This window comes from Lycorma delicatula, chromosome 1 (assembly GCF_047948215.1).
Source record: "Lycorma delicatula isolate Av1 chromosome 1, ASM4794821v1, whole genome shotgun sequence".
NCBI classification, from domain to species: Eukaryota; Metazoa; Arthropoda; class Insecta; order Hemiptera; family Fulgoridae; genus Lycorma; species Lycorma delicatula.
In genome coordinates, this window is record NC_134455.1 from 362993562 (window position 1) to 363019038 (window position 25477).

The window sequence follows — 25477 nt, forward strand, 5'->3', positions numbered from 1 at the left end:
TTCCTGGAGAGACTTAGGCGACACTTGGGAAAAGGAGTACGGCCTGAGCAATTTGGATTCAGAGAGGGCCACTCGACGATCCTCCTCCAACTGGTTAAAATAATTGACAGTCTTGTCGGAGGCCTAAATAGAAAAGCGGTAACTGTAACCGTTTTTCTAGATGTGGCTAAAGCCTTTGACAAAGTTTGGCATAGCGGCTTGCTGTATAAACTCGCACATACGACGATTCCCTGTCGCTATGTCAGATTAATACGGTCTTATTTACTAGACCTACAATTTCTTGTACGCGTAGGGGGAACAATCTCCTCCACCAGAGGCGTAGCCACTGGAGTCCCCCAAGGAGCAATGCTTTCGTCGTTCTTGTACACGGCCTACGTATGCCGCTGTCGGAAGGAGTCAAAACAGCTCTATATGCAGACGATACGGCATATTATTATGAATCCAGAAGTGTAGATTACGCGATCCAGAAACTCCAACGGCAATTGGATGTAGTAGAGCCGTGGCTCGATATGTGGAGAATCAAGGTCAACGGTGAAAGTCGGAGGCAGTAATGTTCACATACAAGACACGTGCTCCAACCAGGCAGCTGGAAATCTCAGGATAGAAAATCTCCTTTGGGAAAACAGTCAAGTACCTGGGAGTAGTCCTGGATAAACGGATTACCTTAGGAGAACATGTTAAATATGTGACCCAAAGGGCAAAGGGCAAAGGCCGTCAGGGCCTCACTATACCCAGTACTGAACAGTGCCAGCCCATATCCACTGGCGACCAAATTGCTCATTTTTCGGCTATACGTCCTGCCGATACTAACATATCCTTACCCGGCATGAGGAGCTTTGTTGAACTCCACGCTTCAAAAGAAATTAGAAGCCGTCCAAAACATAGCGTTGCGGACGATATTTGGAGCACCGTGGTTCATCAGAAACGGCACCCTTCGCTACGATGCGGGACTACACACCGTATCCGAGGTGGGGATGGCGCAGGCACGTAGACTGTTCGGGAGAGCGGCTGTGTCCGAACACGGCCATCTCCGGGACATCTACCGAGAGGACCGTACTCCACAGGGTATAAGAAAACGGCCTCTTGCCGTATTAAACGAACCACCGTGAAGAGGCGGTACGAGAGTCAAAAAATGACAAACCAGGCTTAGGAGCCTCTGAATAGAGTAACCTATAAATAGAAACCGTGCGAAAATTCGGGCCGCGAAAGTGACGGATTTCCCAAGTAAATTTTGTTAAAATTTTAAAAAGCTGGACAACACCCCACACCATTCCACGAAGAGACCACAATTTCATTTAGTCAGCATATGCGACTGACTCCCTCCGGAGAACGGGGCGCATTTATCCCTTCAAATAACTAGGGCTCCGTTAGGGGCATTCCTGCTAGCCCATAGGTGCTGGTACCGAAAGAACTTCAGCGGATGTACTGAAGGGGGATTACCAGGCTCAAAAGCTTAGTTACTCACGGTCAGGACCAGTAAATAAATATCACACTGGTCCATACGGATAGGAAAGCAAAAATTATAAAATTTATAACCGCCACTAAATAACCGATGAAATCCACCCGATAATAGAAAGATACAGCAGCAAGGGACAGTGTTCAGGTCAGCGATCTGTAGAGAGAAATACTGAAACTCTCGCCATTATTGCGTTACGTTCCAAGCGATAATAAAGAATAAAAGACTATGATATGTATTACTCATAACACATTTTTAAACAGATTAAATTATATTATATTACATTAACTCATTGCTTTTGTCTAAAATTAAAAACATTTATTTCCGCTTAGTTTCAGTAAATCTAAGTAATCCTTTATAAACATTTTATTTAGAATAAAATAACTACAGCTATGAATTACTTAGGAGTTATTCCTTTTCCATTTAAACAAAACCAAAATTTACAAAATACGTTACAAAGAAGTTATACGGAGGAAATGAATTAGAAAATGGGGTTATTGAGGAAGAAGAGGAAGTTGAGGAGGATGAAATGGGAGGAACAATACTGAGATCTGAATTTAAGAGAGCATTAAAAGATTTAAATGGCAGAAAGGCTCCTGGAATAGACGGAATACTTGTAGAATTACTGCGCAGTGCAGGTGAGGAAGCGATTGATAGATTATAAAAACTGGTGAGTATTATTTATGAAAAAGGAGAATTTCCGTCAGACTTCAAAAAAGGTGTTGTAGTCATGATACCAAAGAAAGCAGGGGCAGATAAATGTGAAGAATACAGAACAATTAGTTTAACTAGTCATGCATCAAAAATCTTAACTAGAATTCTATACAGAAGAATTGAGAGGAGGGTGGAAGAAGTGTTAGGAGAAGACCAATTTGGTTTCAGGAAATATATACGGACAAGGGAAGCAATTTTAGGCCTCAGAATAATAGTAGATGGAAGATTAAAAAAAACAAACCAACATACTTGGCGTTTATAGACCTAAAAAAGGCATTCGATAACGTAGACTGGAATAAAATGTTCAACATTTTAAAAAAATTAGGGTTCAAATACAGAGATAGAAGAACAAATGCTAACATGTACAGGAACCAAACAGCAACAGTAATAATTGAATAACCTAAGAAAGAAGCTGTAATAAGAAAGGGAGTCCGACAAGGATGTTCCCTATCACCATTACTTTTTAATCTTTACATGGAAATAACAGTTTATGATGTTAAAGAACAACTTAGATTTGGATAACAGTACGAGGTGAAAAGATAAAGATGCTACGATTTGCTGATGATATAGTAATTCTAGCCGAGAGTAAAAAGGATTTAGAAGAAACAATGAACGGCGTAGATGAAGTCCTACGCAAGAACTATCGCATGAAAATAAACAAGAACAAAACGAAAGTAATGAAATGTAGTAGAAATAACAAAGATGGACCACTGAATGTGAAAATAGGAGGAGAAAAGATTATGGAGGTAGAAGAATTTTGTTATTTGGGAAGTAGAATTACTATAGATGGACGAAGCAGGAGCGATATAAAATGCCGAATAGCATAAGCGAAATGAGCCTTCATTAAGAAATATAATTCGTTTACGTCAAAAATTAATTTAAATGTCAGGAAAAGATTTCTGAAAGTATATGTTTGGAGTATCGCTAAATATGGAAGTGAAACTTGGACGATCGGAGTATCTGAGAAGAAAAGATTAGAAGGTTTTGAAATGCGGTGCTATAGGAGAATGTTAAAAATCGGATGGGTGGATAAAGTGACAAATGAAGAGGTATTGCGGCAAATAGATGAAGCATTTGGAAAAATATAGTTAAAAGAAGAGATAGACTTATAGGCCACGTACTGAGGCATCCTGGAATAGTCGCTTTAATATTAGAAGGACAGGTAGAAGGAAAAAATTGTGTAGGCAGGCCACGTTTGGAATATGTAAAACAAATTGTTAGGGATGTACGATGTAGAGGGTATACTGAAATGAAACGACTAGCGCTAGATAGGGAATCTTGGAGAGCTGCATCAAACCAGTCAAATGACTGAAGACAAAAAAAAGGTATAAGGAAGAATAGACATTTTTTGAAATACTTAATATGACACACTAGTGCGTGGAATGTAAATAGTTAAAATAATGAAACATTAATAAAATTTAATTTTATTTATTTACGTTCATAGTAATTTACGTAGAATATTGACTTAGTAAGACAGAACGTGAAGGATTTACAAATTTGTATTCAGAGAGGCTCAGTTATTCAGCAAACAAAAATTGTTCAAAAGAATGAAAAACACAAGTGTAGAATTTGTATATTGTTTTTATCCCTAACAAATTTGATAAAGATTTTTTTTCAATTATTTTTCCAAGCTACGTAGTTACTCAGCACAGATTTACAACGTAATCTCTACAAGATAAGCATGCTAATCACGTCAAATTTTTCATGTTGGAATTTCTACACATCTTGCCATTTCATGACTCCTCTTAACAATATTTATAATTTAAGATTGAAAAATTTCAAAATATCTACATATATTGGCCTGTGTTTTCTTGATATACCGACTGGATGGACTGATTTGAATGAAATTTGGCTCACTAATTTTTGTATGATACCAAAATTTAAATTTTGTGAATTTCAAAAGGTTTGTGAATTTCAAAATTTTACTCAACGGGTAGGTAAATTTTTTTTCATGTTTTAATGCTACTTAGGTAGTTTACATATTTTATAATGGTGTCTGATGTTATACAAAACCTCATAATGTATAAGAACAGATTTTTTGTCATTTATGGACATATTCTTACTTAATGTTATTTTACTAAATAGATTATTCAATTACATTAGTATGTCATATAGATTATGTATTTGAGAGATTCCATTCAGTAGTAGGGGAATTTTTTTAGGTTTACTTATTTATTTTTTTTGTAAAATATCTTTGCTTCATATCTTCACACTGGATTAACCGATTTTCTACAATGACTTCTGAATATGGGGATGTCATTTAATTTTGTTTACAATTGATAAAAATTCATCATGTGTCCAATTTCTCAAAAGTTTACTCAGAGAGAAAAGTAATTTTTTTTTATATAGTTCATTACTTGCATAATTTAAACAAGTTCCTCTTAATTTCCCCCGATAGTAATCTGTAGAGGGCGAGGTCCTCATTTGCCAGTGTTGCATAATTTTTCTTGTTATGCAACATTTTGCTGATTTGTAAATAAATTTATTTCTTTAATTTCAAGAATTACCGTTTAAAAATTATTAGTCAGACGAAATTTTTTTTTTAAATTTATTACTTAACTTTTGAACCCTTTTTGGCCAAAAATTGTTAATTTACTTTGTAAAATTATAAATAAAATTCGGCCTTTAAGTATACTGATTAAGGTATAATAAAAGTATAATTTTTTTAAATGTGTACTAGGTATGCTAATGTAAATAAGATTTGAATAATCGAATACATTTTTGTAAAAAAAACACTTTCCTTATTAAATCCATGTTTGGTTTTCTTTTTAAACAGATTTACTACAACAATTTTTAATTAGGTCAAGAAATTAGTTTTCCAGAAAAGAATCTGTCAAATATTTTAATTAAAAAAAATTATCCCGCTTATTTTGTTGGCAGTGGAATTTTAGGTAATAAAAACTACGGCACAAATTGCCATCGAATATTAAAAAAAAAAAAGGTTTTTACCAACGATTTCAACAGTTTTTGGTCCACATCATTTAATAAACTTTAGACGATCAGAATTCCACATATTCTTTTTATTAAATATTAAGCTGATAGATCGCAATTTAAGAACTATCTGATTTAAGTCCTATCCTTCACTTTGTGGTTAACCCGATACAGTCGTACAGATTGTCACGTATGACGGTCGGTCGATTAGTTTTGTTTTAGAGGGAGATGATAGAATATAGGAAGGGGATTATTTCCGGCACGATCACGGGTCTCTCGGTACCCGCTCTCTCATGGTATTTCATGCAAATTAAACCGCTACGCCATCTGGTGTCACAACACCACCGACTATCAGATGGGCTTCACAACCTCAATGTCCAATCAAATTTACTGACCGCTCAGTGCAGCATACGTATTCCAACTTACATCTTTCATCCATTCTACCGTCATTTCATTTCCTATTGCTATCGTGTGAGACCAAAGCATATACTATCTGGACGCGGCTGTAACATAATGAAATGTAAACAGTGGAATGTGGATTCACGTAGGACTCACAGACACATGCAAAATAAGTTTGTGGTTTTAATTTGCATGAATGCAACAGTTTTATTTTGGTTTACTGTTAAATCTATTGTATTCAAACACTGATGGAACACATTCATTGTTTGAATTACATTTTTCTTTCTATTTTTAATTCTCTTTTATGTTTTGTTTTTTTTCATATAAAATAAACATTAAATGTTCATCTCTGTTGACGGTGAATTGCAAATATTACTACCAACTTCTCTCAAAAGAGACGTGTAATAATAAATAAAATAAAATTTTCTTCCACAATAATATAATTACGATCTTTATATATAAATCTAGTTATAATTGTTTCTTATTGAAATATAAATACCCAATACCGTATCATGTAAAAATATAGAAGGGAGATCACATGAAAGGTAGGTATGTACCGGCAGTACCCATCCAAAAGAGTAGAATCTTTTTTATTATAAAAAATTAAAATAAGTTAATTTTTATAATGTAGAATAAATTTTATTAGCATCACCCTCGTTCTCCTGCAACTGTCTACGATAATCTTCAAGATCTGAAAGTCACCCAAAAACGATATTTTCAAAATTGTTTTTCCATTTAAAAAAAATCATAAGATTTTAACAACATAAAAATTATTATTTAAATTTACTTTTTTTAGAAAAGTAAATTACCAAGATATTTTTTTAATACTTTGATAAGACTAAAATGTAGAATACAGGTAAACTAACATTATTTATAGTTTGTATACCCGTAAGCACTATATGAAAATTTTTAAATTGAACTCCGTAAAGGTTTTTAAACAAAAAAAAAAGGTCTGTAATATATTTTTTCATGGATTAGTAAAAATAAATGATGTTTGTATGAGTTGGCTGTCAACTTATGAATACAATACTTTTAAAAAATAATTTTTACAATTAGAAATTGTAATTTAAAGTTTAATTTAGATAAAATTTTGATTCCTTTGGAAATGTTATAAAAACAAAAACGGTATGAGTTACGATTTTTAGAAGTTTCAAGAATCTTCTATAAACCTTTTAAACCTTTCAAAATAAAATCTAAATAACAGAACACCTAACGTAAAATTAAAGTCACTTTTTTATAATTTATTCATTTTAAAAGATAATAATATATTTGAATTACGATTTAAATAAACAACAGATGTCCGTCAAGTGAACAAATTATGTATAAGTTACAATGAAAGACCGAAAACAGAGAATGACAATATTCTCCGGTGAATGTCCACACATACCAAATACGCCGGTGAAAGACTAAAATATTTGCTTATATTTATTATACATTCAGACCTTCCCCGGTAAATGCCGACAAACACAGATAAACTTTAGTGGGGGTCGAAACGATAATTAGAAACTTAAAAAAAAATCATTCAATACCAATCTCTAAGGTAAATAGATTAAGTGAAACCCTTTTAAAAAGAAAAACTCTCCAGGATGAAACTTTTACGCTCGTAGAAGATTAAATTTATGTCAAACATAACTTACATTCGCTTCGCTCACTAATTAACGTTAAATATTGAAATCTTTTATGGTATTCTCCAACAATGGAGGCGATTAATCAAATTCAATGCATTCAGAATGCACTAATTTTAAAAGCTGGAAAAAATATTGAACAAAGAGCAAATCATCTTAGCATTTATTTATATCGTTATCGTTTATCCATGTAGGTAACATACTCTGTTTATCCAGATTGCTCCTTTCAACTTACAAAATCCTGAAAATTTGATTGAATTCTTTTATAAATGCGGTAAGTATGATTTAATATTCCCCAATTATGAAGAATAAAATATAAAATTTTTATATTTAACGTAATTAGATGATGTTAGCGTAGGTTATTTTTTCTATTTATCGTTTCGACTCCACCAGAGTCTATCTGTTTTTGTTGACATATACCGGCGAAGGATCGAATAAGCAAATATTTCGGTCTTTCACCGACGTATTTTGTATGTGTCCACATCTAGCGAAGAATATCGACATTTGCTAGATATCAATCTTTCATGGTAACAGCTATACTAAATAATAAATATTTAAGGTAATTTAATAGAAAACTTACAATAATATAATACATCATAACCAATACAGATTAAATATAAAACAAACCAAAACGGAAAAAAAATGGTTACTGCCCAGAAAAAGGCGTAGATATAACTACCTTTTTTTTTATAGTCCCATCAACTATTAAAGTCATTGGCAACTTATCAGTGTAAATGTACCGGTAAATATGTATTCTTGAGGAAAATCAGGCCGACCACTCCTGAGTCGTGTGATTAATTGAAACCCAACCATCTGAGAACACCGGTATATACACGATCTAGTATTCAAATCCGTATAAAAGCAACGAACTTTATCAGATTTTAAACCTGAAAACTTTGACTTAGAAATCAGCTGTTTACCGACGAGTTTATCACTAGACCAACCCGGTAGGGTTACAATGTTATTTGATTATATTTATTTACTTATTTGTCTTTTGACTTCCTTTTCATCCTCTTCCTTTATTAATCTCTTTACAAAATTATTTTACAGTTTAAATATTCATAAAATAGAATAATTTTCATTATTAAGTAAATAATGGTCAAATTGATATTAAAATCTATTGAAGTGTAATTCCGGTAATAATGAGTTCTACCAACGGTCCAGGGAAAAGAAGGTTCAAAATCCTCTTGGTTGGAGAAGGATTGTGTTGAGATACGCACCTATGTTTCTTTAAGCCCGATAAGTAACCAGGTAGGTATAGTATCCAGGACGGGCAGCTGTAATCTGGAGGGAAGAGCTCACCGAGGTCGGCTGCGCTTGACGAGGGATGGGGACCCCGGGGTTGCTTGGGGAAAAAAAGAGCGTAGTCCCGGCGGGAGGCTCCTTTGACGGAATTCCGCAAGAAGCAAGGCGATTTACTTTCGAGTCCCGGTTGCTTGGGTTTCTCTGACGGGCCCGAAGGAGGGACCTGGGTGGTTGGATGCAAGGCGCCTCCCAGGACGGAGTGATGCTTGATTGCAGGTCCAGTCCTGTTGAGGTGGAGATTTATTTGGTATATCGCAGGTACACATACGCACATTGATATGATATTCTGGAACTTGTTAGCAAGTCCAACACGCTGTCCGTAAATGGGATTACTCCACACAAAAAAATGGAAGCAGTTAGAAAACAACATGTGTTTTAAGATATTAAATCTCTGCGTTAAGCCGAGTCTAAAAGAAATATAAAATGAAAACAAGATTATTACTTCATAATTCCTCTTTTTATTTACGTTTTCCTTACGTTTATTCAACAGGTTTCTCTCATTATTTTTTAATATAGAATATATTTTTAGACAGGAAGAAATTAAAAAATTCATAATATTTTTTTTCCTAAAAAATAAACGTAACATTATTTCATATTTTAAAAGATGAATTTATTTTATTAACTCGTTGACAATGAAATCGATCGCTGTAGATGCATTCACTGATTATTTGGCAAATATATACATTACTGAAGTTTAAAAATGTCCACACACCTTTACGGGCTTAATAAAAAATACATAAAATCTTTTTTATGCACGCTGTAAAAAGTAATTTTTTTATTTGTATTCTATCGATGATAATTGTTATTTCTAAGATATTTTTTTCGGATTCAACTAAAATAAGTTATTATTTTTTATATTATGTATAAAATTCGGTTAGATAAAGATACATCGCTCCCTAAAAAAAAAGTAATATGAAACTCGGGGATGCATGTAGAACACGATATGAATAATTTTCTTTTGCATAGTAAATACTTTCTGTGCATTTTTAGGTTTACTCTCTATGTTCGTTTTGGTTCTTAAAAACATTCTACACAAGTATACTGCATGCGAATACGTGTTCTTATCAGAATATTGTGTGGGAGCGCTTTACGCTTACACTGGATTACTCTCAGTTTGCAAGAATGTATAAAAGAATATATTTTCCTTTTAATTTTTGTACTTCTTTATTATTAATTTTTGAATTTATATTTATCTTAATGGATGATGATTTACACCCCATTTCTTTTTATATTTTTCTGCTTTTTTTATTTCATTTCATTTTATATTTATTTAAGTCTTTATATTTTAACACGACTGCCCTAAAAAGAGTGTAATGTACTTTCTATGTATGTATGCTTATTCCACCGAAAAGTTCAACCGTAGAACAGATTCAGATTAGGACCCCGCGTTGGAATCCTTACGTTACCGGTAATATCATAGGGTATGAAAATATGTATATATATTTGTTTACTTGTAACTAACAGGCCACAAAAAATATGCATACGATTCTAAATCGATAATCGATAGTATTTTCTGTATCGATTAATTTGTACCGAAAATAGTTGTGTTTTAGATCTATTACGATATTGAACGAATTAATTACGGTGGTAAATTCTATTAATTTATTTCCGTGGTAGTCTCTTATATGTATATATGTATGTTTAAATAAATAAAAAAATTTTAAAACAAATTATAATATATACAAATGTGTCACCCGCACGCTCTTTAATTATCGTATATTAGTAATTATCCTATATTAAATAGCAATGTTTCTTTAGCGATATTTTTTAGAAGTTGAGTTTTTTAATTTTTAAAATTTATCTCTTGTTACTATTTTATATTTTGAATGATGCAATTTTATACCCATCTTGGTTTATTACTTTATTCATCTTTGAGGTCTCTTTATAACCCTTAGTTGTAATCATTTACTGTCAGAACTACTTACAAAATAACTGATGTAATATTTCTCTTATATTTCTTTTTAAACTTAAAATAAAGTAGGGCATACTTTTTTATAGTCCAGTTGCAGTGAAGAATTTTGAAGTGATAATAATAAGCTGTCTGGTACTGTATCCTTTAAAATTTAAAATAACCTGACAATACAGATGTATGACTTTCATGTTACACACACAACATAATTTAAAATATATATCGTTTTATTTAAAGCGAGTTTTATTTTAAAAAACTAAAGCGCGCACACATACCGTATTTCATTTCCGCGAATGTTGCGGTAGAAGCGGTCATATTAAATGCTTTTTTACGGCTTAACTATTTATTTAAAACTACTATTTAATGTTGTAGTCGATAGCAATCGAATACAACAGCTCTACGTTAATGCTACATTAGCGCTCCTTGTGGTGAAGGAATTACGATTGACGAAGAAAACCCACTTAGCTCCTAGTTTATTTAGATAATTTTTGTGGAGACGTGTGATTTTGAAAATACTTTCTTGGTTATTATTTTTGATTTGTTAGTCAGCGTGCCTAAGAAAAATAATACCTTAATTAGGCGAAATATTGAGATACTGAGCATGTCATTGCTCTACAGCCTCACCCCTTGACTTATTAAGTTGAAAATTTAATGGCATCAATGTTCCATATACAGAAGAATTCTGACCAAGCTTGGTCAGAATCAATCCAGTAGTTCTGGTGATATAAGGAGTACAAGAAAAACGCGTACATACGAATATGAGACAAATTTCCATCCGCTTTTTTGGGTTCATCAGGTGTCAAAATGCTAACATCCAGGGAAAACCGCATATCTCCAAATTGGACCGATTACAATACTTTCCCTTCTAAAGCGATAGCTCTGCTATACCGCTAGACGGGAAAGTAATAAAGTAATACTATTTAATCTAATATTACTTTTGAACTCCTATAATTAAAATGAGTTCATTGACAATGTAAAAAGCTTTCTAATTAATAACCGATAAGTATCGACATTATAACACCGCTCTCTTTTAAGTAAATTTATTGTGCTCTTTTGACATTCTATTATTCTTAAATAAGTTTTGGAAGGATCAATTTCGTGAAAAGTTCAAGAATGCTTAAGCAAAGAAGAATATTTTAACAAGAAAAATGTAGCTCTCCTTCGACATATGTGTAGCTGTCCAGTAAATATTTGTTGAATCCAGTGTAAGTATCTTCAGCCTGTTGTTCCGTAATCAACAACAGTAAACCGGTAATAAAAGCATGTCAGCATAATAACATGTACATGAACCAAACACCAACAGTAACAATTGAAGAACATAAGAAAGAAGCCGTAATAAAAAAGGGAGTCCGACAAGGATGTTCCCCATCTCCGTTACTTTTTAATCTTTACATGGAACTAGCAGTTAATGATGTTAAAGAACAATTTAGATCCGGAGTAACAGTACAAGGTGAAAAGATAAAGATGCTACGATTTGCTGATGATATAGTAATTCTAGCCGAGAGTAAAAAGGATTTAGAGAAACAATGAACGTCATAGATGAAGTCCTACGCAAGAACTATCGCAGGAAAATAAACAAGAACAAAACAAAAGTAATGAACTGTAGTAGAAATAACAAAGATGAATGTGAAAATAGGAGGAGAAAAGATTATGGAGGTAGAAGAATTTTGTTATTTGGGAAGTAGAATTACTAAAGATGGACGAAGCAGGAGCGATATAAAATGCCGAATAGCACAAGCTAAACGAGCCTTCGGTAGGAAATATAATTTGTTTATATCAAAAATTAATTTAAATGTCAGGAAAAGATTTTTGAAAGTGTATGTTTGGAGTGTCGCTTTATATTGAAGTGAAACTTGGACGATCGGAGTATCTGAAAAGAAAAGATCAGAAGCTTTTGAAATGTGGTGCTATAGGAGAATGTTAAAAATCAGGTGGGTGGATAAAGTGACAAATGAAGAGGTATTGCGGCAAATAGATGAAGAAAGAAGCATTTGGAAAAATATAGTTAAAAGAAGAGACAGACTTATAGGTCACATACTCAGCCATCGTGGAACAGTAGCTTTAATATTGGAAGGACAGGTAGAAGGGAAAGATTGTGTAGGCAGGCCACGTTTGGAATATGTAAAACAAATTGTTAGGGATGTAGGTTGTAGAGGGTATACTGAAATGAAACGACTAGCACTAGATAGGGAATCTTGGGGAACCGCATCAAACCAGTCAGATGACTGAAGACAAAAAAAAAAGCATGTCATCCGTGTAGAAGGTAAAACTCATTCCCTTCCGCCACACTACGTCTATCGTGTGTGTGTGTATATAGTAGTATACAGCAACGGCGATAGCACAGTTTCCTGCCCTGTGTGACTACATTATCTAATCGACTGTCTGGGACAATCGATTAGTAAATTAATATATCAAACCGTTATGCCAAACCTTGTTAAAAACCTTGGGAACATGCTGGTTGTATATGTATTAATAAATAATTTAAATTTTAAATTCATCAGACGAACCCATCAATTTATTTAGATTTAAAATTCCTATAGCCGAATTTTTGTTGCAATGATGATCCAATGATATTTAGATATAACGCAATATAGGTGTTTTAAAAATTGCTTAACTAAACTTGTATTCTGTAGAATAATAAATAAGGGTTAGATAAACATTATGTAGGAATACCAAATTTTCCTAGAAATCGTTATTTTTTGTTTGTTGAAATTTTACTTTTCAGAAAGTTTCTTCCAGAAACAGGTTTTTTATTTTTGTACTGATATGAAAAAGAAAACAAAAAACCTCAAGCCAGTACTGGTTTATTCTTTTTACTCAGAAAAGATTGGAAGGATGATGATTCTAATGTATTTTTACGAACAGGAATACGATAAAATCATCCGTCAAGCCGATTATTATAGCAGTTGGCTCGTCTAATCACGAAAAATTGTCCCCAATTTGGTCAAGTAATTTATTTTTAATGATGTTACCTTCAATATAATTAAAAATTATTTGCTTTAATTGTTGATAACCATTTTTTGTCTGTTTAAATATATATATATTTTTTTAATGCTTTTATTTACAGCGCATCAAGAATTACAGTTATTAGCTACTAAAGTAACACTATCATGTAGTGTTACACAAAACAACATAAATCATAAATAAAAAAATAAACAATAAAGAATAAACATAGAGAAGTAACAACTACAGATACAAACTAAAATACATAAATCAAACAAAAACCACTAAATTGTATTCTTCATTCCACTCTAGGAGAGGAACCACAACAGACGTTTTATACGTTCTTTCTGGTTTAGTAGAAATTTGATATCTGAAACCAAGTCTAAGTTTCGTCGGATGGTTCCAAAGATTTTGCAATCAAAGAGCAGATGGTGCACGGACCATTTGACCTTGCAAGCCTCACAGGTCTTCTGAAGAAAGCCAAATAGATGAGCGTGGGTAAGCCTGGTGTGTCCAATCCTTAGCCGAGTTAAGATGACTTCGTATCTTCTGTTGCTCGGGGAAAGAGGTTTTTCGAGCACATTCTCCCGGATATTATGTAATGCCGTGGGAGAACTCAGCAGCCAGAACCTATTCCACTGAGCCCATAATTTTACACGGACTGATCTGATGAAGTGTCTCTCACATATCGATTTTTCAATCGATATGTGTGAGACATTGCTTGGATGCCATTTATTGCAGTTCTTTTGGAAGCCTCATAAGCCCGTTCGTTCCCGAGGATGTCACAATGGCCAGGGACCCATACCAGTACCACAGTCTTATCCTTGAAAGGATATCATTAATAATCTGTACGATGGATTCAGAAAGTCTTCAGCTCAAGCTCTCAAATGCATCATCAGCTGTCATGACTACGGATTTCGATAAATTTCATGGCGGTGTAAATTGCATAACCCTCGCAAAAGAAGACAGAAGAACAGGAATTAAGCTTATATAATTTCTCCGTGTCTGGGAGTACAATAGAACAGCCACATCCGTTGGCCGATACAGAGCCGTCTGTGTATATGAGAGTGTACCGGTTGTACTTGTTAGACATTTTGTTAAATTGGTCTCTAGCAGATTGAAATCCTGGGTCACCTTTACAACTTCCAGATTGTAAGTATACGATCTCTGGAGACGCACGTAACCAAGGGACGCTGCATCCTATTCCCTTTTCAAGGATCTTCAGGGCAAGCAGACCTAGTTCTTGGAGATAGCGAAGCAGGCTGAGGCTGAAAGACTGCGGTAAGGAAGTCTTTCTTCAAGTAGCGAAGGCATTTACTGTGAGCAGTTGATCGCGTGCTTGATAGTCTTGTCTTAAGGGATCCCACCAGTAAGCTTTGTATTGGGTAAGTGGCAAACTCCCCTATTGACATGGGAATGCAGGTGTTGTGCAAGGGTGTTGTTCGCAGAGTCATATAGTACAGACTCGTATTTTAGTTTCGAAAGAACAATGCTTCTGTACGTGTTCAGGATGATGGATTTATCTGCACCCCAGTTGGTAGGTGAAATGAGTTTAAGGAGATTCATTCTCCTTAGACATTCAGCCTTGGTGTACTTAATGTGGTTCAGAAAGGTCAATTTCTCATCAAAAATCACACTAAGAAGCCTTTCGTTTGTTCCCTTTATCTCGTCTTCACCTAAGTGCAGTTTCATCATGTCTTTTTATCCGAATGGATGTCTAGAAAAAACAATAAATTTAGACGTGATTACCGACAATTTGATACCACTACATTGTACCTATCTGTGCACAGAGTTCAACGAATTCTGCATTATTTCCCTCGCAGTTTCAATTTCTTTACTTCTGCAGGTGATAGTGATATCATCAGCGAAGATACATTTCTTAACAGGCAGAGTGATCACATCAGCCACCCTATTGATAGAGCAAGCAAGAAGAGCAGTACACTTAGGCCAGATCCTTGTGGGACTCCGTTTCCAATTTTGAAGATCTTTGAAAGGACTCCATTAGCTCTATCACGGGTCGTTCTTTTACTCAGAAAATTAGCTATGAAGCGCAACATGTTCCCGTTAACATCATTCTGTAACAAGGTAGCAATTATCCTCTCTTTCCTAGCCATTTCGTAAACCTTTATAATGTCTAAAGTCACAACAAGATGTTCCTTGGAGGCGAATGCTTCACACACATCTGTGTGAATAGATATTAAGTGGTCCATGGTAGATCTCTTTTCTCTGAACCGGTATTGGTATTGGGAGAAGAATTTGATTCTCTCCAGATGCCATTTCTGTCTGCTAGTTGTCATTTTCTCCATCACCTTACAAAGCACGTTAAAGCAATGTGACGGTAGTTCTCTGCTGAAGGGATGTCACAATTGGGCTTAAGTCCCAGAGATTACTGCCTCCCTCCCGACGTCAGGAAACAATTCTTCTTCCAAAATAATGTTGAACAGGTGTAACAGGTGCCTCAAGACCCTCATTATAGTTGTGTAATAAGACCCTCATTAGAGAGTTCCCGTATGAAGACATATAGTATTCCATCTGGTCCAGAACTAGAAGACTTTAGGCGTGCAAGTGAATTTCGTAATTCACTCAAAGTGAGAGGGTAGTTCAGATCCTAGTTGATGCTGTTATTACATCGAAGTATGTCCTCTAAACAGTATTCAGGGCTATTTTTAGTCCTCAGAAAAGGAATTTTTAGTCCTTGATATCAAGGTTTGAGTCGTTCGAGTTCCGTGAAAACCTGTCACCCAGAATATTCGCAATGTCTAAAGGTTGTGAATTACGCGAATATCCTCAACCAGATCATGTACATGGTTGGTCTTATACGTTCCCTTGATTTTGTTGATCTTGTTTTATACCTCACTCATAGGAGTGTGTTAAGCGAAGGTAGGAAATTGCACCACGCTTGAAGTTTACTATCTTTATATGTCCTTCAAGTCTACGAGCGTCGTTTCTTATATTCGAAAAATGTTGCCTCATTCCGATGACGTTTGTATCTTTTAAAAGCATTATTTGACGCTTGCATTGCTAATTTTCATTCCTTGTTCCACCAGGGAATACGTTTCTTATCAATGAATCCGGAATTTTGGGTATACTGAATTCAGCAGCATGCATCACAAGATCCACAAAGTTCTTAACGTATTCATTTATTTGAGCCCTGTCACCTGTCAAATGTAAATCTCCAAAGTCTGGAGTAACCAGTTCCTTAAATTTATCCCAGTTAGCGTGTTGCAGTAGCCACTTAGGGTTCACTCTTCTTGAAATATCGGTTACACTGTAGTGTTTCATCGCTATTTCAATGGGAAAGTGGTCACTGCCGTTTAGTTCTTGCAGGACTACCAATTCGTAGAGGTGGGCATTCGTACAGGCATCAAAAATTGTTAGATCAATGGCACTAAATTTCCATATGAGCTGTTAAAATGCGTTTAATTTTAATTTTACAGAATTGAAATGAAAACAATTTGACATGTGTTTATTAAAAATTTACTATTACTTAACTTATAGATGCAATATTTTTTAAACTAAAAATAATTTTTATTCAAAGAAAATTGACGTGATTTCTTGAAAACAAACATCAGTTTTACCATTAATTACAATTTTTTTTTTCAATATAATAAAATACGTCCTTCTGTAATACATAGAATCATTGTCGTCCATTTTATACGGCCGTTTATATTCAGTATTTTTTGCAGTCAGGTGGTATAGGTTAACTTATTTGAGAAACAGTCTTTCCTCAAATATCATTGCAAATATCAAGAATTTTTATTTTTCCGCAGTGTAATAGAAAAATAAGAGTAAATCATTTGGGTTAAAGATAGAAAGCTGTGTACAGGACAGTAACCATATTGATCAGTAAACTGGTGTCAAAAGACGGAAATTCCGAGTAGCATTCAACCAAATTCTCTGACTACAGTATTTCTCCTCTCGAAAATATCTGATACATCGAGTAGTGTTTGGAACTCAAGTTATTAGTAGCCAGCAGGCAATACAATTTTACAGGGCTGTGATCTAGTTTCTTTATTAAAATTTTTTATATTTATATTATTTTTTCTTTTTTTTTACTTTTTGTATTTACTTTACTTTTCATTTCATACCTTATATTTGTTTATAATGTATGTAATACCAGTTTCTTTCCGTATTTATTTTATTTATAATATTGTAAATATTTTTCCAAGTAACAAAAAAACCGGCTTGATTTTTTCATAAAATTCGTTGCTACGCACCTCAAACTTCAGTTATTTTAAGTTCTATTTGTATTTTTATGATAAAATAATTAAAAAATGTTCAATTAGCCAGCTTCAGTTATTTCTTCAATGAAACATTAAAAGAAAATATATATATCGTAATAAAATGTAATATAATTGATTAAAGAAAAATTATTAATTTATTCTAATTTTAAATTTTGAAGACAAGATGTTCAAAAAAGTGACGCATAACATACATTTTTAATATCAGTGTCTAAATTTCAAAATATGTATTTATGACCTTTTTAAAAATTTGGGCCTCATGAATCAAGGGGCTTTTTTAATGTTTAAAATATTCGTTAAATTATTTTAAACAAATGTAAAAAACTGTTTTTGATTTTTTGAAAAAAATTTGGGAGCTCTCCATCAGAGGAACTGTTTTATTGACTTCAATTTTTAATAACTTATTTAAATAATAAACAAAATATGTGTACATTTTTAAAACTTGAGAAATTTTTATTTCTCAATTATTATCATTTCTAATAATGAGGCATTACAATAATAATCTAAATTAATGCAATAAATTTACTATTTGTCATATGCTAAATTACATAAATAGCTGAAACATACCATAATTTTTTTTTGTCTTTAGTCATTTGACTGGTTAGATGCAGCTCTCCAAGATTTCCTAACTAGTCCTAGTCAATTCATTACAATATACCCCCTATATTCTACATCTCTAACAATTTGTTTTACACATTCCAAACGTGGCCTACCTGCAAAATGTTTTCCTTCTACCTGTCCCTCCAATATTAAAGCGACTATTCCATGATGCCTTAATTTGTTGCCTATAAGTCTGCCTCTTCTTTAACTATATTTTTCCAAATGCTTCTTTCTTCATCGATTTGCCGCAACACCTCTTTATTTGTCCACCAATCTGATTTTTACCATTCTCCTGTTTCAAAAGCTTCTAATCTTTTCTTCTCAGGTACTCCGATCGTCCAAGTTTCACTTCCATATAAAGCGATACTCCAAACATATATATTCAAAAATCTTTTCCTGACCTTTAAATTAATTGTTGATGTAAACAAATTGCGTTTCTGACTGAATGCTCGTTTCGCCTTTGCTATTCGGCACTTTATATCGCTCCTGCTTTGTCAATCTTTAGTAATTCTACTTCCTAAATAACAAAACTCTTCTACCTCCATAATCTTTTCTCTTCTATTTTTAAATTCAGTGGTCCATCTTCGTTATTTCTACTACATTTCATTACTTTAGTTTTGTTTTTGTTTATTTTCATGCGGTATTTCTTGCGTAGGACTTCATCCATGCCGTACATAGTTTCTTCTAAATCTTTTTACTTACAGCTAAAATTTGTATATCATCAGCAAATCGTAGTATCCGTATCTTTTCACGTTGTACTGTTACTCTGGGTCTAAATTTTTCTTTAATGTCATTAACTTCTAGTTCCATAAACATATCATAATAAAAATAAAATAATTGAATATAAACCGACAGCCCTTAGAAAACGTAAAATATTCGATAACATCATCTCATTATTTTCTAAGATATTTCTGATTGTTCCGTTCCACGTCTAGCCGTCCGGTGCTGCGATCTAGTGTGTGCTCGCCGGAAAGTTAAGCTGTACTAGCATTCTACGTTAGAATCCCGCGCAGTGCGGTCATTTTGTCCCGATGGACAACTCAATGTTACTTACAGTTACTAGCATTCGGCGCTAGAATCTGATACAAGGCGGTCACGTCATACTCTTAGTCCGGATGGACTCCATTCTTTGTTTGGATGAACTTAAGCTTTAATGTTGTGTTTAATTTTATATTTTTTTTTATTTTTTTATGTCAAGTTATACGTTATATTACAATTCATTTCATTAACTTAAAAGATGACAATTCATTAAACCATTATTCAACAAGCAACATGGCATTGTCTTCATTCATCACCTATGAACATACAGTTCAACCTCGCTCTAAAATCTACGACTGATGTTAGACCAAATTTATGTTTCTGACACATTAAGTTTCACAACAGACACATTCCACAAGTATGTGGTGTATCGTCATTTGGCAATCGCAGCGAACACAAACGTTTGCACCAATCTGAGTCATCAGATATCCGAGGGTGAGTGTAGTGTGCCCTAATGGCAAACAGCAAATAATAATCTCCTTACGACGGTTATCCCTATACGAAGAGCTCCAGGTGACACTATGTCCGTAATTGGATGACCTTTATTATTGATGGTAGCATCTATTCTGCCAACCATCGCGGATCCCACTCTTCAGAAAATAGAAAATAAATTTTTTAACGAATTTTTTTCATGTTGGGACTTCTGTGCTCCGGAGAAGGATTCAGTTAAAACTAATTTTTAAGAAAATATAATTAGATAAAATAAACTTCTTTTTTTGGCAGGCCACGTTTGGAATATGTAAAAATAATTGTTAGGGATGTAGGATGTAGAGGGTATACTGAAATGAAACGACTAGCACTAGATAGGGAATCTTGGAGAGCTGCATCAAACCAGTCAAATGACTGAAGACAAAAAAAAAACCTTTTTATCATGACTTTAAAGCGTAAATCTTAAAAAAGACCAATATTTTAGTTTTTCTTGTTTAGCCGATCTGTATACTTTCCCGTTATAATAATAGCTGCCATAAAACATTTATAGTTACAACGAGGAAATTAAAAGACGCTTCTTTCTGATGGCTGTAATTGAACGGGATATATCCATAATTTATTATTTATCTTTATATACGTTCGTTTATGATTGCAACCACAGAAATAATTTCTTTAAAACCAAACTGCAGGAAGAACGATACATATAAAAATTCAGTACGACAATTAAAAAAGAACTGTGTATCTGACGGTAAATAAAAGGAGGCTGTGACGACAGAAATTCTGGAGTTTCTGAAGTGTACGATCTGGCTACCGGAATTCAAGACGGACCGCTACTAGTGAACCGTACACCGATGTCTCGTCTCTCGTTAGCGTAATTGGTGTCTTGTGCATCTCACCCAGATCAGTGGTATATTAGCATCACAGACTTACTTAAACACGAAAAATAAAGTATAAACAATATAAGGGATATTAATATATATATTATAAATCTTACTACGAAACAAAAAATAATGTTCTTTTTTATAAGAATCAAATCACTATAAACCATTCTAATCCTATTTCCAACCAGAAATAAAATTTCATTAAAAAAACTGAAAAAAAAAATGGCGGAAAAGTCAACATTTATTAAATATAATCGTTACGATCAGCAAGGAAAAAATTAAATCGTTTTTGATACCTATTGGTAAAATTTTAACTAAACTTAAGTGTTTATGAGTATTTGAACCGTGAATTTTCATTACATTAACAATTTACGTTTATGTTTGCCGTATTCGATAGGAAATCTCATAATGAGACATATTTGAAGTAAGTTATTCTAGCGGTTTTACTATAACGTTGATAACGATTCCAGTTATATGTATGACGTCATTCTATTCATATTTAGATTATCTTGCTCTCTGAACTCCGTCATCTGTTACACCGGTCTCTGTTCTTAACCCATCACACACTCTCATATAGAAGCTATATCTATCTCTTTTCTACACCCACTGCTTGCAGCATTTCACCTCTTGTTTATTGTGTACTGATGTTGCTTATGATTTTGATGTCAATTTCCTGTCGCTATTTTGAATCATTAACCACCCACAATAATGGCAACAGAAGCTGTTATTAATATTTCACCGCGTTTGTAATAAGGCACCGGATACTAATACGAGAACATTAAAGCAAATTAAAAGCATATTAAAATCCATCTCGTATTAAAGATTTGTTTAAAGGTTCGTGTATTTCATCAGGAATTTCATTCGACTAATTATAAAAATAAAAAAATTGCCGTATTTTTAGTGCAATGCCTGTTGTTATAAATAGGAATTTAAAGGTAAAATTTGCATGTAGAATGTAAGGGAGTGTAGATACAACGCTGCGACTTCCGACGATTTTCAGGGAGTTTGATCTCGCCAGTTCTAACGATGTAATTAGTTAGGAATATAATTGAAATGTATTAGTTACTGCCAACTGTGAGAAAAAAGGACTGTATTCTTTGCTGATGGTAATTTTCGATGCTATTCGAAGCATTAGCCAATTATCCAGGGTTGACACGGGTGTCGGTAGTGATATTTATTCAAATAGTTATATGACCTTTTTTTGAGTTTCAATCAAATAAAAAATATTTGGTATGGACACCACGTGACTTCGTTGTATGCCTATTAAATTACATATGCACATTTTAAAAAATACGTAAAATTTAATTTTACTAATAATTTGAGATTTTTTTCATATTTTTATTTTTATTTTATTATTATTGAATAATACTTATTTAAATTATTAATACTTATTGTTATTATTGAATACTGTAATTTTTTTTTTACAATCACAGGTTAATAGAACAGATCAATAGATCAATATATTTATATTAAAAAAAAGTAAAAAAAAAAAGGAAATGAAATCGAATTAGAACCGATGTGCCTTCTATGATCAAAAATTTCATTAATTAAAATTTTTTATGACTAACTCTAAAACCAATGAAAATAAGTACAACTTATGATATATCGTTCAAAATCTTTCAACGAGGGCTTATTGCAGTTAAGAAAATGTCAAAATTCCTTTTTTTTGATTTTGGGTTTTTTTGGACATTTTCGGCCAAGTCGATTGCAATCAAAACTTGAGGAGCACAACTGGATGTTAAAACAGTCCTAAATCCTAAATGTCAACATTCTACGGCTAATCGTTTTTGAGTTATGCGAGATACATACGTACAGACGTCACGCCAAAACTAGTCAAAATGGATTCCTGGATATTCAAAATGGATTCCTGGATAGTCAAAATGGATTCCTGGATGGTCAAAATGGATAATCTGAAGACTGCAATTTTTCTCGATCATAATACTTCCTTTACTTCGTACAAGGACTACACAGCAAAGAACTTCGTACAAGGATAAAAAACTTATATAAATATTTTTCAATACGGAAAGCGATAATGTAATCCAGGTCGAAAGTCACAGGTTATGAAAATGGTTTACCAAATTGCAGCGGTAAAAGCGATAAAGGTAATTTTCCGAAACTAAAAATGCTGGATATAATTCATTTTATTCAGGCTTTCTGGAGGTCTGTGACGAGGTTGGAAAAGTTACAGACAAAATTAAAAAAATAAAGTTTAATGTTAAAATGTGTAGAGCACTTGCCTATTATCTTTTACCTCAAAAGATAATTGAAGATGCGACGGTCATTACAATGGCTGACATTCCACAAAACGAAAATTTAACTAAATTCATTGATTATTCTTTAGAGCGACGGCTTGAAAATTCAAAAATGTAGGTGTCTTTGTGATTCTGTTTTTTGGCACAAAAAAAACCACAAGGACCACAAGGCCCACAAACAATCCTTTGAACTACTACATAGTAGTCTAAGAAAAAATATATATAGTTCTCGTTTTCTAAATAACATAAATCGTTAAGAGAATGCTGAACAACGTGACAAAAAATTGACTGGCAGTATATAGGGAGTGTTACATAAATTTATCATACCAGTCAAATGACTCAAGACAAAAAGACAAAAAAAAGACGGGAGGTAAAATATATATATATATATTGTGCCTGGCATATGTATAAAAGTTTGGATAAGCACAAAATTATTAAAATATTAAAATGAGGAATTATCCTTTAAAATGAGCAATTATAGAAAGGGAAAGGAAAGAAAAATAATATTCATTTAACACGGCAAATTTAGTTTTATAGAACGTTTCACCTTATAAAACTGCAAGACCCAACATGATAATTTGGCTGGTTTTTTCTCTCAGGTATTATGTTTAATAATTTTAGCCGTGACGTAGCAAAACATCTTCACTTGAGTTTGAATCGAATTAGGCGACTGAGGATGCAACATTAATTCTACAACTTCATAAAAGTAATAATTTATTTGTATTTTTAATTCCTAAAATTATTAAGTAAAATATGCCTAGTAACTATTCTAACTTGTGGTTTAGAGTTTACAGTATTGTCAATTTATTAAATGTTTTATGTGAATGATTACAGCAGTAAAAATCCATAAAAGCGTTGGATATTTGCCGGGTTAGGTCTATTGCAGTACCGAATGTAATTTAATTCACTCTAAAATGGATTTTTTGATCAAGTATGAGTCCATAAATCTGTTACAGTGAATTTATTGGTGATTTTAAAAAAAATAAGGACTGATTTTAAGCTATCAGATTCTGTTCATAATTGTTTCATTTCATTTTCGTACAAAAAAAACACCAGATTTATAAAATTTATTGTAAATTTATTAAAATTATAAAAATTTAGGCATTACACATAAGACATTTCAGGAAACATCAGGTTGACTCAGGCATTAGGCTTTGCGGTGGTATTTACTTAAATTGTATGCAGACGACACCGTAATTATTTTCTATAGTGAGGATAAGTTACAACTTGCAATTTATATCCTAAATCAAACAAATAAGCAATTGGGTATAAAGATCCCGCCTGCGAAATCAAAGATTATGGTTTTTAAATATAAATGGCCAGTAAGCTCAATAATAATATTGGAAGGGCAGATCTTGGAACAAGTACGAGGTTTTAATAACCTTCTTTGTGTTCTCTTATAAGACAGAATTACAGATGTCGATAAGAAGCTAAGATGATTTAGGGGAGTTTGTGGTTTAATACGCAGGACATTAGGGAAGCAGGCCAGACATGAGACTCAGTTAGTTAAGATTCAACAAAATTATGGTCATGCCTATTCTTAGTTATTATATTGAAGCGTGAGTTTTGCGAAATTAGGATGAGTCACGTATTCAGGCTGCTAAGATGAGGTTTTTTGAGAGCGGTCAAAGATGTACTCGAGTAGACCGAATGAATGAGGAGATAAGAAAACACTTGAGTGTGATGCTACTATTGGGTACATTAAAAAAATATCGTAAAAGATGGAGTGATTTGTACACTTCTTTATGAAACCAAGAGGAAGAACAGATATAGAACGCCCAAGAAAGCGATATATATATATATATATATATTATATTATATATATATTTATATAATATAATTAAATATATAATTTTATATTAGGAAATAGAAGATAAATATTTTGCTTGTAATTAAAAACGTAGTGGACTCTATTATACGGTTTTCTACAAATTAAAAAAAAAAAATAGTAATTAACTACACAAATCTATATTAAAATTTAATTTTTAAGAAGTTTTGTTCATAAAATACATATAGATATAAAAATACACCCACACTGTATAGTCTCAGTCTGAAGTAAATAAACCAATATAGTTAGTTACTGTTTAACTTTCCGCCGGTAACAGGGGTGTTTCATCATCCTAGTGAGGGATATATTGCATTGTTTTGTTGGTGTTGTTGAATGTCTATTGTTCTACGTATTCTACTCTTAGGTCATTAACAGTTAGTTAATGTCCTTGATACTATTTGCGTGTACTTATTTTCGTTGGTTTTACTGTGCTTGGGGTGATATCAGCCGTGTTATAAAAGGTATTAATGAATTTTTTCAGCACGTGTATATTAAAAAAATGAAATTTATCAATTTGTAAAAGATGGAAATTTTGTTACAAATCAGTTAGTTAATGAACAAGTAATGTTCCTGATAATCTATCGTCATATGAAGAGTAGGATAGTGTTAAGGTACAGAATTATTGTGAAGATGAAATAAAATCTGATTCATCAGATATAATAAAACGTAATAGTTGTAAATGGTTACTTACAGCGTCTCAACCAAGTAGAAATAACTACGTAATACAGTAAAAATTCCAAACACTAAATTGCGTGCAAATATTGCTTCTGCAATTGATGCTATAAACTTACTTATTGATAAAGATTATATTGATATTGTAGTACAGATTACAAATAACAAAATAAGGGTAAGACGTGTTAATTACGTTAACCAAAGATTTGTACATAATACAGTCGATATTAAAATAAATGCTTTCATAGGATTAT